The sequence below is a fragment of the Benincasa hispida genome, chromosome 5 (genome assembly GCF_009727055.1).
Source record: "Benincasa hispida cultivar B227 chromosome 5, ASM972705v1, whole genome shotgun sequence".
Lineage (NCBI taxonomy): Eukaryota > Viridiplantae > Streptophyta > Magnoliopsida > Cucurbitales > Cucurbitaceae > Benincasa > Benincasa hispida.
The window spans coordinates 54,276,807-54,290,039 of NC_052353.1; positions in this window are offsets into that span (position 1 = coordinate 54,276,807).

A 13,233-nucleotide genomic window follows, 5' to 3' on the forward strand; every position below is an offset into this window, starting at 1 on the left:
GTGGACTGGTAGCTGTTATTATAAGCAAACTCCATTAACTGCAAGTGAGCATCCCAGCTTCCTGAAAACTCTATGGCATAGACACACAACATGTCTTCCAATATCTGATTCAATTGCTCTGTTTGCCCATCCGTCTATGGGTGGAAAGTTGTACTAAAATCTAACCGGGTTCCCAAATCTACCTGAAGACTCTTCCAGAAATTAGACGTGAAACGAGGGTCCCTGTCCGACACGATGGACACAGGCACTCCGTGCAACCTCACCACCTCCTTCAAGTATAACTGTGCCCACTTATTCACTGAAAAGGTAGACTTCCCAGATATGAAATGCGCTAACTTTGTAAGTCTGTCTACCACAACACATATCACAGTGAAACCTTTCACTATCCGTGGTAATCCCACGATGAAGTCCATAGACACATGCTCCCACTTCCATTCTGGTACATTCATGTAACAAGCCTGTTGGTTTCTGCCTCGGGGCTTTCAGCTGCTGGCACACCAAGCACTTACTGGCAAACTCTGCAATCTCTCTTTTCATATCATTCCACCACCAGTAACGTTTCAAGTCTTGATACATCTTGGTGCTACCGGGGTGAATAAAAAATAAGGAACTATGAGCCTCTAACAATAACTCATCTTTAATATCACTAACTGCTGACAAGCACAAACGTCCCTGATAAAGGAGACCACCTTCCGCTGAAACTGAGAATTCGCCATTCTGGCCTGACTCCACCCTACGAACTTTCTCTTTCAGATAAGGGTCACCTCGCTGCGCATCAATAATCTTCTGCCTTAGACTCGGTCGCACAGACAATTGTGCTAACTGTGCCATGACCTTTCCCACTGCCACTGCAATCTCTGCCCTTTCCAGTTCCCTGAACAAGTGAGTCTGTCTAGTAATGAGGGTTGTTGAATGAGCCACCTTTCTACTTAGAGCATCTGCCACTACATTTTCTTTTCCCGGGTGGTACAAAATTTCACAGTCATAATTCTTCACCAGCTCCAACCACCTTCTTTGCCTCACGTTTAATTCTTTCTGAGTGAAAAAGTACTTTAAACTCTTGTGGTCGATGAAGATCTGTACCTTCTCTCCATGTAAGTAATGCCTTCAGATCTTGAGAGCAAAAACCACTACTTCTAAGTCCAAGTCGTGCGTGGGATAGTTCTGTTTATGCTTCTTTAGCTGATGTGAAGTGTAAGTAACTACTCTGCCCTGCTGCATCAGTACGCATCCTAACCCTTTCTTGGATGCATCACCATAAATGACAAAACCACCTGATCCATCAAGTACTATAAGAACTGGGGCTGAAACCAACCTCTGCTTGAAGACTTAAAAACTGTTTTCAGAAGCCTCATTCCAATTAAATGTTGCTCCCTTCCGGGTCAATTAAGTCAATGAGGCGTCTATGCGAGAGAAGTCCTTTACAAATCGTCTATAGTAGCCTGCTAACCCCAGCAAACTGCGCACCTCACCGACTGTGGTTGGACGAGCCCAACTCATAATTGCCTCAATCTTTGCAGGATCCAGAGAGATACCTTCCTTCGATACCACATGCCCTAGAAAGGACACCTGCCTTAACCAAAATTCACATTTAAAAAACTTAGTATTTAGCTTATTGGCCCTCAACGTCTCCAAAATTTTCCGCAAATGCTCCTCATGCTCGGCCTCTTCTTGGAATAACCCAAGATGTCATCAATAAAAACAATCACAAAAGTGACGAGGAATTCCTTGAACAGCCTATTCATCAAATCCATGAACACTGCTGGTGCATTTGTTAAATCGAACGACATCACTATGAACTCATAATGTCCATACCTCGAACGAAAAGCTATCTTGGGTATGTCACTGTCCTTTATTCTCAGCTGGTGGTATCCTGACAAGAGATCAATCTTAGAGAATACCGTAGCTCCTTGCAAATAGTCAAACAAATCATCAATCCTGAGAAGGGGATACTTGTTCTTGACGGTCACCTTGTTCAGCTCTCTGCAATCAATACACAGACGTAACGATCCATCCTTCTTTTTCACAAACAAAACAGATGCACACCATGGTGAAACACTAGGGCGTATGAAACCCTTGTCCAACAACTCCTTCAATTCCTTTAACTCTGCCGGGGCCATCTTGTATGAAGCCTTCGAAATAGGGGTTGTGCTTGGCTCCAACTCAATAGAAACATATATCTCCCGCTGCGGGGGTAGTTGGGAAGATCCTCTAGAAAAACATCTGGAAAATCCCTCACTACTGGCTCCGAAGTCAAGGTAACTCCAGTCTCTCTAGCGTCCACCACACTGGCCATAAAGCCCCAGGCTCCTTGGTCAAACAGTCTATCGGCCTTCATTGCTGAAATCACTTTGGGTAGGACTATAGTCCCAACCCCTTTAAACCTAAAACTGGCATGATTAGCAACTATGCTGGCATGATTAGCAACTAACCAATCCATGCCCAATATCACATCAAAATCGTGCATATCTAAAATTATCAAGGTTACATCTAATGCGCGATTTGCTACCTCTACCTAACATGCTTTTATCTTTTCTGTAGCTAACATGACCTCTCCTGATGGAGTGGAAATGGACAATGCAAATGGTAAAGGTTCTGAGTCTAACATATCATGCCTTACAAATATAGCAGATATAAACGAATGCCAAGAGCCAGAGTCAAACAAAATGAAAGCATGGTGCCCCAAAATGGGAAGCATACTTGTCACCGCTGTGCTTGACTTCTCGGCTTCACGTCGAATGGTAGAGAACACCCTACCTTGCTGTTGCTGACGATTTGGGCCCCCCCTGAAACGAGCTTATGGGCTGGCCCCTGTGCTCAGGCCCGTTTCTCCTTGGGCATCCCTCTGACATATGCCCCTTCTAACCACATCGAAAATAGATCCCAGAGTCGGCTAGGCAATGTCCCAGTGTCGCCTACCACAAGTAGTACATATCGACCTATCATCCCTGTCAGTCACAACTTGGGAACCCTATTGTCCCCACTGACGTGGAGCACTCACTGTGTTCTGGTTCCTTTGTTGATGCTTATGAGCCCTGTGTTCAGCCTTCCTTTTCTGACCTGCACAGGTCCCGACCCCGAGCGACCTTCTATATTCCTCTCCCACCTGGGAGTCAGCATCAATCCTCACGGCGGCCCGCAGTGCCGCAGCATACGTCTTGAGGTCCAAGGCATGTACCATACCTCACAGTTTGCTCCTCAGACCCTGGATGAATCTCTCAGTCCTTGCTGCCTCAATGGCTACTAGTTCAGGAGCAAAGTGGGACAGCTTATCAAATTCCTGTTTGCACTCTTCCACTGACATAACTCCCTACTTCAAGTTCAAGAATTCTGTCTTCTTTTTGTACTGGTGTTGGCCGAAAAATACTTCTCATAAAAGTGTTCCTTGAACTGCTCCCAGGTTGCAAGCTCCCCACCAGTTTCAATCATCTTCTCTGTTGAACGCCACCAAATTTTTGCGTTACTAGTCAACATGAAAACTGCTCATTGAAGCTTATGCTCTTCCGGGCACCTCATAAAATAAAATATTGATTCAATAGATGAAAACCACACCTCTGCCTTGGTGGGGTCCCCCAACGATCCATCAAAGGAGCGAGGGTTATACTTCCGAAAATCCCTTAGATGTTTAGCCTCAAGAGACAGGCCATGTATGTCTCTATCTTGCGGTCGGGTCTGTTGTAACTGCTCGGATGGCACCGGTTCCTCCTGAGCCTGGGTCTGGGCAGTCTGTCCTGCCATCGTGTCATAAATCAGCTCCTGCAGCTTTCCCATTAGAGAGGATGCGACAGCTTCACTAATTCTAACTTCCATTGCCTTTTCATCAATTTGGGTCACAGGCGGATTTGGAGCTGCCGAATAATCTGGCTACTCTCAGCTCTCTCTCTGCTTGCACTTCTTCTCTAACTGTCTTTCTTGTTCTAGGTTTAGGTGTCATGTCCTATCATGAATTTATACGTTAACTAGCTATTTTTGGGTCTTTCTCAGAAATCATGCATTTAAAACACTACATCACTGTTCTCCTATATGCATGGAAACTTTCATTAGTAGGACGTACTTGGTGATGACGAAGGATCCGTTACTAGGCCACAATGACTATCTAGACTTACGTAGTAAGTTAGTCTACAGAATCCAAAACATGGGCTCTGATACCAACTGTAACGACCCGAACCCCTAGGACTCAAGTTAGGTCGTTACTAAATACATGCATGCATGGAACTGAAAATGACACTCTGATATGGCGAAATAAATGCTAATCAAATAAGGTAAGTTCAAAAGACTTTCATTAAATTCAAATATTAAAACGACAGTAGGGTACCCATAAATCACAAACGATAATAAATAAGTCTGGAAAATGATTCTTAATAGTAAGTTTTAAACATCAAAACTAAAAGTAAAGAGAAACATGAAAAGAAATCTAAATCCCATGAGCAGAAGCGTAAAAACTAGTCCTAGTGGCTCGATCACGAATTCCGCTTGTCCATCGCTGGTGCATCTCTACCCTTAACTTAAACAACAACATGAGAAAGAATGAGTATAAAATACTTAGTAAATAACCCCACTACTGGGGTCAGGCTAGGCATCTATGTCCTCTAGATACCTACCTCTGGTGAAACATATAAACTGCTCTAGTCCTCATAGGACACATATACACATGAAACAAAAAGGAGACTGAGTTCTATCCTACTGTAGTTAAGTATGCCCACTACCTCTGGTGAATCCCAGAGGAAACACAATCTAGTGAATCCCGAAAGAAACACAAACTGGTGAATCCCGAAGGAAACATAAACTGGTGAATCCCGAAGGAAACACAAACTGGTGAATCCCGAAGGGAACAAAAATCATTGAGTCTCGAAGGAAACACAAACTTGTGAATCCCGAAGGAATCACAAACTAGTGAATCTCGAAGGAAACACAAACTGGTGAATCCCAAAGGAAACACAAACTGGTGAATCTCGAAGGAAACATAAACTGGTGAATCTCGAAGGAAACACAAAATCTAATGGGCATCTAACTAATCAGTACGACACTTGAACCGTCTCAACATCATAATTATCACTATATGAATCTTTGACATACATATATACCTCAACATCATGGCTGTATAATATACATATATACCTCAACATCATCAGATCAAATACAACCATATGGAATCAAATACCATCTCATGCTAGCATTCAAGTGTCTATGTGCACAAATAAATCTTTCAGATCTCATACCAGAACATACATTGGTCATACTATACTATCAGTCTATCATGCTATCATTCTGCCATAACATCCATTTATCATGCTAGCATACATCTAGTGTCTGGTCCATGGGTAGTTCCAGTAGTAAGATTACTTACCTAGAGTCAATACTCCACAGATAAAAAATTTAGACCACCAAACTGTGACAGAAATCCAAACTAGTGTCCCAACAACAAAACAACTCTCAAATTTCAGTTGAAGCCACAATTGTAAGACTTCAGGTCCAAATCCAAACTATCAAGAACTTACTCAAAGAAAGAAAAACACTTCCACCTTCCACGACGGTGCCTCCTTTGACTTCCAAACTCCCTGATGACTTAAGCTTGAAACAAAATTCAGTAAAGGCGAGTAATAACACTGAAACAAAATATTAAGGGCCAAGAGAACGAAATGAACCGACAAAACCTTACCCCAATAGATTTGACGAAGACCAAGACGGACCCGACGCGGTAAGGCGATGATAGCGGCCAGCGAAGCGGCTGGGGTGGAAGACTCGGGGGGGCTGGATCTTAGACGTCGATCGGAGGTGGCGCGGCTTGACTGGTTGGCAAGATCCGACGTGAGCAAAATTTCAAAAATGTCCTCAATTCCAACATAAATAGTTTACAACGTCCATAATTAAAAAGATTGAACTCCTGCCATTCAATTCCAACATAAATAGTTTACAACGTCCATAATTAAATTCCCGCAATTACGTTTAAGGACCAAAATTTCAAAAATGTCCTCAATTAGTAAAAGTTACTGAAATTAAATTAATACTACTAAAAAAAATACATGGTGTTACAATGCGGTGATAAAACTTTCAAAATTAAAATGCGATGTGATAACGAAATTTGGAACAGAGTCAAAGAAAGATACAACCCCCAAATTTGCGTTGTTGGTTGTATTATTTGTTGACGCATTTTTCTTTGTGGTGATCTACTTTCTTTGGATTGCGGTGAAAAAATTAAGTAGTTGCGTCTTCGTGTAGCACCTCCGCAATCGCTTACCTTGATCGTTTGCAAAAAAATCATTGAGAAGGTCAAATAATATTAAAAAAATAAGGATACGATAACAATTAAAAGACATGTGATAAAAGTTCATGAAGCAGTGGTATAAAAAGGATATTTCAAAAGGAATGCGTCCCTAATGAGTTTGAGTTGCATAGTAACGCAGAGACTGCTTATTTTTCAGTACAAGCTGGACTTTTTACGTCCACGACGGCGTTTTCTTATTTTCTCTATCCTCTGGAATCTATACTATCTTAATCCAGAGCTTTTCCCCGTTAATGTTCATCACAATCTCCCCCTTGCACACATCAATTTGAGCACGACCGGTCGAGAGGAATGGTCGTTCCAATATGATGGGCGCATCTTCGTCCGCTTTATAATAAAAAATGATGAAGTCTGCTGGCAAGATGAATTTATCTTTCAACTCTTCTTCAGGATGGATTTGGGATCTGTCCGCAAGGTTCCAACTTCGAGGTTCATCTTCTCGGGCTTTTCTGAATTATAAGTCAATGAGTCCTTAGTTGTTACCACATTCAAGTTGGTCGTGATGGGTTCCTCCCCTACTTCCGTAGTCATTTTGTCGCTTAGCAAGGAGACTGCTAAGCATTGTTCCTTCCCTTTACCCCCAACATTGCGAAGAAGCTCAGTTGAGCTCGGCAAAGCACCTTGTGGTCTATTTTTGAGCTCGCCGCAATCTGTCCCAGCTGAATTTCTAGATTTCGAATGGACGTTGCTTGATTCTGAAGCACTGATTCGTTCTTCTCAATGCACTACTTCAACAAGCTCTCTAAGGACAAAGATTGCGGTGCCTGCAAGCTACTAGTTTGGTTTTGCATTGGATCGTTGGTTCACGAGAAAAATCCGAGTGACCTTTCTTTTTGCGCCATTGGTTGAAAGCTTTGTTGTTGATCTTTCCACGCAAAATTTGGGTGGTTTCTCCACCCGGGGTTGTATATATCGAAATAGGGATTATTCTTTATGAAGCATACTGACTGCGGATTTCCTGGGCATTCTTCCATCAGATGAGCGTCTCCACAGACGACATAACTTGCAGTTGTTTGAGCAATTTCATTCACATGCCCTTTTTCGCTCCCGTGCTATTAATTGCGATGCCTTGTATCAAATTCATCATCGCAGTCATTTGGTTCTGAAGGGATGTGATGGCCCCGTTGTTCACGTCACTATCTTTAATTCTTAATATTTGATCGCTTTCTCGCCAATCTTCGTGATTTCTGGAAATGCGATCAAGTATATGTTTGGCCTTCTCATATATTTTGTCAAGTAGACCACCAGCTACTGCCGTATTGGAAGTTCTCTGCGAAGCAGGGTTCAGTCCTTGATAAAAAATCTCCATCTGCAAGCAGTCTGATAAGCCGTTATATGGACAATCTCTTATCAGCCTCTTAAACCTCGCCCAAGCATCGCTGAGCATTTCGTCAGTTTCTTGTTCAAAATTTGTTATTAATTTCCTTCTTGTGGAATTTTTAGTAGGTGGGAAGTATTTCTTCATAAACTTCTCTACCACTTGTTCTCAAGAAGTGATCTCGATCGGTTCGAGAGAATACACCCATTTTTGTGCCTGATCACATAAAGAAAATGGAAACAGAGTTAGTCAAACTTCTTCGATAGAGATATTCGGGAACACAAAAGTGTTGCAGATTTCTATGAAGCTCTGGAGGTGGGCGTGCGGTTCTTCACCACGCCTCCTTCCAAACTGTCCAACAACCTTAATCATTTGAAACATTACAGGTTTCATTTCAAACCTCGATCCGTCTAGTGCTGGCCACATGATTCCTGGGGAGAAATCTTAGAGGTTGGGTGACGCATAGTCCTGAATTGGTCTATTGCGATCATTCGCTAGAAGGATGGGGTTGGCCATTATATTATTTGCTTTTGCAGCCCTTTCTTCCAGTTGTTCCTCCATTCTTGGAGTTCTGTCTTCTTGTTGTTATTGGCAGTTGTCTTTCAGTCTTCGTTGAAACGTTCTTTCAATCTCCGGATCGTAGTTCGCCAAAGATTGAAAGCTGCAAAGAAATTAGAAAAATTATCGTTAGCACACTGAATTTCCGAAGTCCCCGGCAACGGCGCCAAAAACTTGATGCGTTATTTTATGCTGTGATTTTATGAAAGGAAATGCGGTGATGGAAAATGCGTTGTGCAACAAGTTTTCTCAGCAGAATCCAAGTATAAATCCTACTGAGTTTCTTGGTAAGTCCAGGGTCGAACTCAGGGACTAAGGAAAACAGTATGCAGTAATAATTTTTAAGAAGATTTTGCGATAACCAATAAATCAAGAGTTGTTTTTGGGTTGTTGTTTGCGGTATAAAAAGTATGTGGCAGAGTTAAGACAAGAGTTGATAATATGGAAGATGAGATGAATATACAGGGAACAGGTTGAGAAGGGGTTCAACTAACAATTCCTAGGATTGCGTTCATGTTATGAAATCATGTAACACACATACAACAGCAAATCATCTCTCAACGCAAATTCTACAGCTTCTAGTTCTAGAACGCGTGCGCCAAGTATAACACAAACGCAAGTTTTTCAGGTAATTCGAGGTCGAACACGGGGACTTGTCACTCAATAATATTTGTGAGGCGATGAATAAGAATAAAAATAAAGCGAAGAAGGTTTAAAATGATTTACACACTACTCTACTCCTAGCTAAACAGATTGAGCAATAGAAGACTTGCAATGAGAATGGGTAAAGACACAACAACCAATAATGCTTAGTAACGTATACTATCTTAAATCGCTCGAGTAATCCCAGCTCGTTGCATTAATGCATCACACCTCTAGATGGCCAGCCGCATGACTATATCTCTATAGTGCATGGTTGGGTCGAGCATAAGATTGTGCCTATCTCTAGGAACATTACGAACCTTGCTTAATTTGTTCCATCCCTTACCTTCTCAGGCAGTTAGACGCGGCTACTTAACTTATAGACAAGCAATGCAACATCCCATAGACAGGCGTTGCCATAGTCTTTCATCAAGCAAAGAGGATTAACTCACTACATTTTTCACAACGCACACCTCTCGATGGGTTGTTACATGCGTCCTATCTCTAGGCTACACGATCAAGCATGCGATTGACTTTGATAAATAAACGTTGAAGATAAACTATGATAGAGATGATGATGATGAAGAAAACAGAAATGAAGGAAGTAAGATTTGCATTGATCACAAAATATCTTAATATCTCAAGCTAAAATGTAAACAATATAGAGATTAGAAGGGTGATGAAGGACTCTGTGTCAAGGCTAATGGTGGTGCCATGGTTGAATGGTGGAGATGTATCTCTCGAGCTCTATCTCCGGCAAATGCTCCGATCATCACTCGGTCTGGGCTATGGAGATGAAGAATTCTCATTGGAAATCTCTTTCAAGCTCTCATTTGTGATCACAAACTTTTGCCTTGAGATAGAAGCTTGGATGTCTTGAAATGAAGGTCTAAAAGGCTTTTTATAGAGTTTAAACGTTGACAGCTATAATGATTGTGTTATGGCTCACTGATGCTTTTATCACGGTATGGGCAATGTCACATCGCCTTATCTTGTTGATACTCCCAAAGTATGCGTCCGAGCTTGATTCAGTTGAAGCATCAACGTGTTCTACCCGTCTTGCGATCGTCCTTCTATTATGGTCGTCACTCCGTGGCTGCAATTTCCAATTGATCACCGCATTTTCTTGATCATCGTAACTTCCATGCATTGGACGCATACGATCACCGTAACTTCCATGCGATTGACGCATACGATCCAACCTTTAGCGCATGCGTTTGTCTTTGCGATCGCCTGGCTTCAGCGCATGCGTTTGTCTGTGATTGCTTATTTCAAATGCATGCGTTTGATTCCTGCGATAACTACGAAAAATAGACACTCGGCATGGAGTACTGCATAATATTGGGATCAGTGAGGATCTAGGTGCTAATTGACGCAAAACTCAATTTTTCCGCAAATTCTAAGTATATCACTGCATTTTCTACATATACCCTCATGATTCTAAATAAAAGGCTTATAATAACTGGCATTTCTGCCAGTTATCAGTGTGCGATCGTTTAGGAAGATGGGCACTATCATATAGGCTCTCAACGCTAAGCGATCGTATACTTTCATTTCGTGATTGATTTTTCGGATCTCTTTCATAAATTTGCAAAATGAAAACGATTTTCATTTTATTCTTTAGTTAAAAGAACTGAATCGAACTTCCCACTTTCACACAATCTGAAGAAAAACTCAACAGATTATCACATAACCACCCAATTAATTAAATAATGAATATAATCATATTATATTCTTAACCTATAGTTTAATATCATATATCAACTATAGTGTTTTCTCATATATTTGATATACATCACATTTATATCCCATTTCCTCCAAAATAATGTATCTCATACATTTAGTCAATCATATCATATATAATTAACTAGTTCAATTATATCATATATAATCGAACTCCCTCTTGTCAATTTGAACATTTCAAACCTAACCCAAAAATTGATTCTCAACTTTTATTCAAGGCTACCAAGGGGACCTTAATGGACTTTATGGCTCAATACTCCAACGGTACGTGAATAGCTGACTAGACTCTTTAGCCATAAGATCCATCATCCGTTAAATATAAAGCATTCCACTAAAGACCAACAGCTGAATTCTTCTTATCACAAATATATTTTTATGTCCATTGGATATAACCAATCATAGAGTACGATGACCATTCACAGATGCTCGTAAGTACAAATGGGCAAATTTACCGTTTTTCCCATGTATGTTACATCTAACTTCTTAACTACCACTAATCCCTCTAATAAAACAATACAATTAAGTCCAACTATGTTTGAACACCTCTCGGGCCAAGAGAAGATTGTGTGGCGCCACATCGTTCAAGGATGGAGTGAATTCCATCTTGTGTAACCGAGTTTTCCAACTCCCAAAATCAAATGAATCCCCAAAGTGGTAGGTTTGAGTCGGCGGTCTGGCCACTCGCACCCATGCAAATCAATGGACCACCCTCAATGGCAGGAGTTCCCAATTCACTCAGGATTGAGGTTATGTTACCTATGGTCATCCTAGTGAAGTGAAGTCTCTCTCATGAACGGTGTTATATAACGAGACATTAACACTTCGTGGTCAGGTCTTATACAAACTCTTTGTATAGGATGCCTCCGCTCGCATGTCCCTAACACAAATGATCAAGATCAGACCATCTGTGACAAATCACAACACTTGTAACTATTCCACAAAGCAGGCCGCATCTGTAGCGTTACCAGGATAAGGTTTCCCTCCTATATCCATATACTACAGACCATTTTGGTTATCATTTAAGACATGATCCACTTGTATGTCACCACATACATGCTTAAGTTTTTCGGATTGGTGTCTTAATTCTCCCGAAGTCTCGTTGTTTTGTAAAGATACACATTGTAAATTGAATAAAATAAGTGTTATTTAATTATGGCATTTACTCATAGCCAATAAACAAAGCTCCTTGGTTATCTTATGTGAACTTAAGCATGTATATGTGATATACAAGTGGATCATGCCTTAAATGATAACCTAAATTGGTCTGTAGTATAAAGATTAAGGTGGGATATCTTATCCTGGTGACACTACGGATACGGCCCGCTTTGTAGAGGTTTGCAAGTATGGTAAACTACTACAGATGGTTGATCCTGACCATTTGTATGGAGACGTGGAGCGAGGGTGTCCTATACAAAGAGTTTGTATAAGACCTGGACCACAAGATGACTAGACTCTGTATATAATGCCGTTGATACTAGAGACTTGCATCTCACCTAAACGATCATAGGTGACACGACCTCAATCTTGAGTGTTTTGTGAACTTCTACCTTTGAGGGTGGTCCTTTGATTAGTATGGGTGAGGGTGGCCAGATTGCTAACTCAACATGCCTATCTTTCTGGGGACTTGTCTGATCTAGGAGCTGGGAACTTAATTCACAATATGGAATTCACTTCTTTCTCAAAGTAGGGATAAGTAAAGAGATTACTCCCTTAAGGGCTGATTCTTGGACTTGAACATAGTGGCCATAACTTCTCTTTGGAAGAGAAGACTCAGTCATAGTAGGACTATGACTTATGTTCATTAGAGGGATCAGTGATACTTAAGGAGACAGATATAACTACAGGGGCATAACGATTATTGGCCCAACTGTACTTATGAGCGATCTGTGAAGGGTTGCCACACTGCTGATTTGTTAAGATGGACACATTATATATCTGTTGTGAGGAGAGTTCAGCTGTCTATCTTTAGTGGAGTGCCTGGCAATTAACGGATGGTGGATCCCATGACTAAAGAGTTTAGTCAATTATTCACGTACCGTTGGAGCTTCGGATCTACAAGTCCATGAGGTCCCTTGGTAGCTTGGATTCTGTTGAGGATCAATTCTTGGTGTTGATTTGAAATGTTCAAATTGACAAGAGGTATTTTGATTATATATGATATAATCGGTATGATGTATAGGATACATCTAGTGGAGGATTGATGTAAATGAGATTTACATTTAAGGTATGGTAGAAAAAGAACTATGGTTTATATGTTCATGAGATGAAATATTAAAATTAAGGTTTAGATAGTATGTAACTTGGTTATCATTTATATTTATAATAATATTCATAATAATTAATTACTTTTTTTTTTTAATAACCAAAGTAGTGGGTGGTTATTAGATCATGGTAGCCGTGAGTTTAAAAGGAAAGTGGTTTCCTATTTTAAAACGGAAATTTTACAAAAGTTTGAAAACGAGTTTGAGTTTTTTACATCTGGCAAAAAAGAACTTGACGTAAGTCGTCAAGTAGTTATGGGCTTAGGGCGAGCTAAACGATCGTACAGTGTTTAACTTAAACGATCGCATAGCTTTGCTAGAACGATCGCTGGCCGCAAGGTAAAACGATCGTTGTAGAGTCTGTAGGGAGACCGGACTAGTAGTAGCTATGGATCGCATAGCTTTATCTAAACGATTGTTATCGTTGG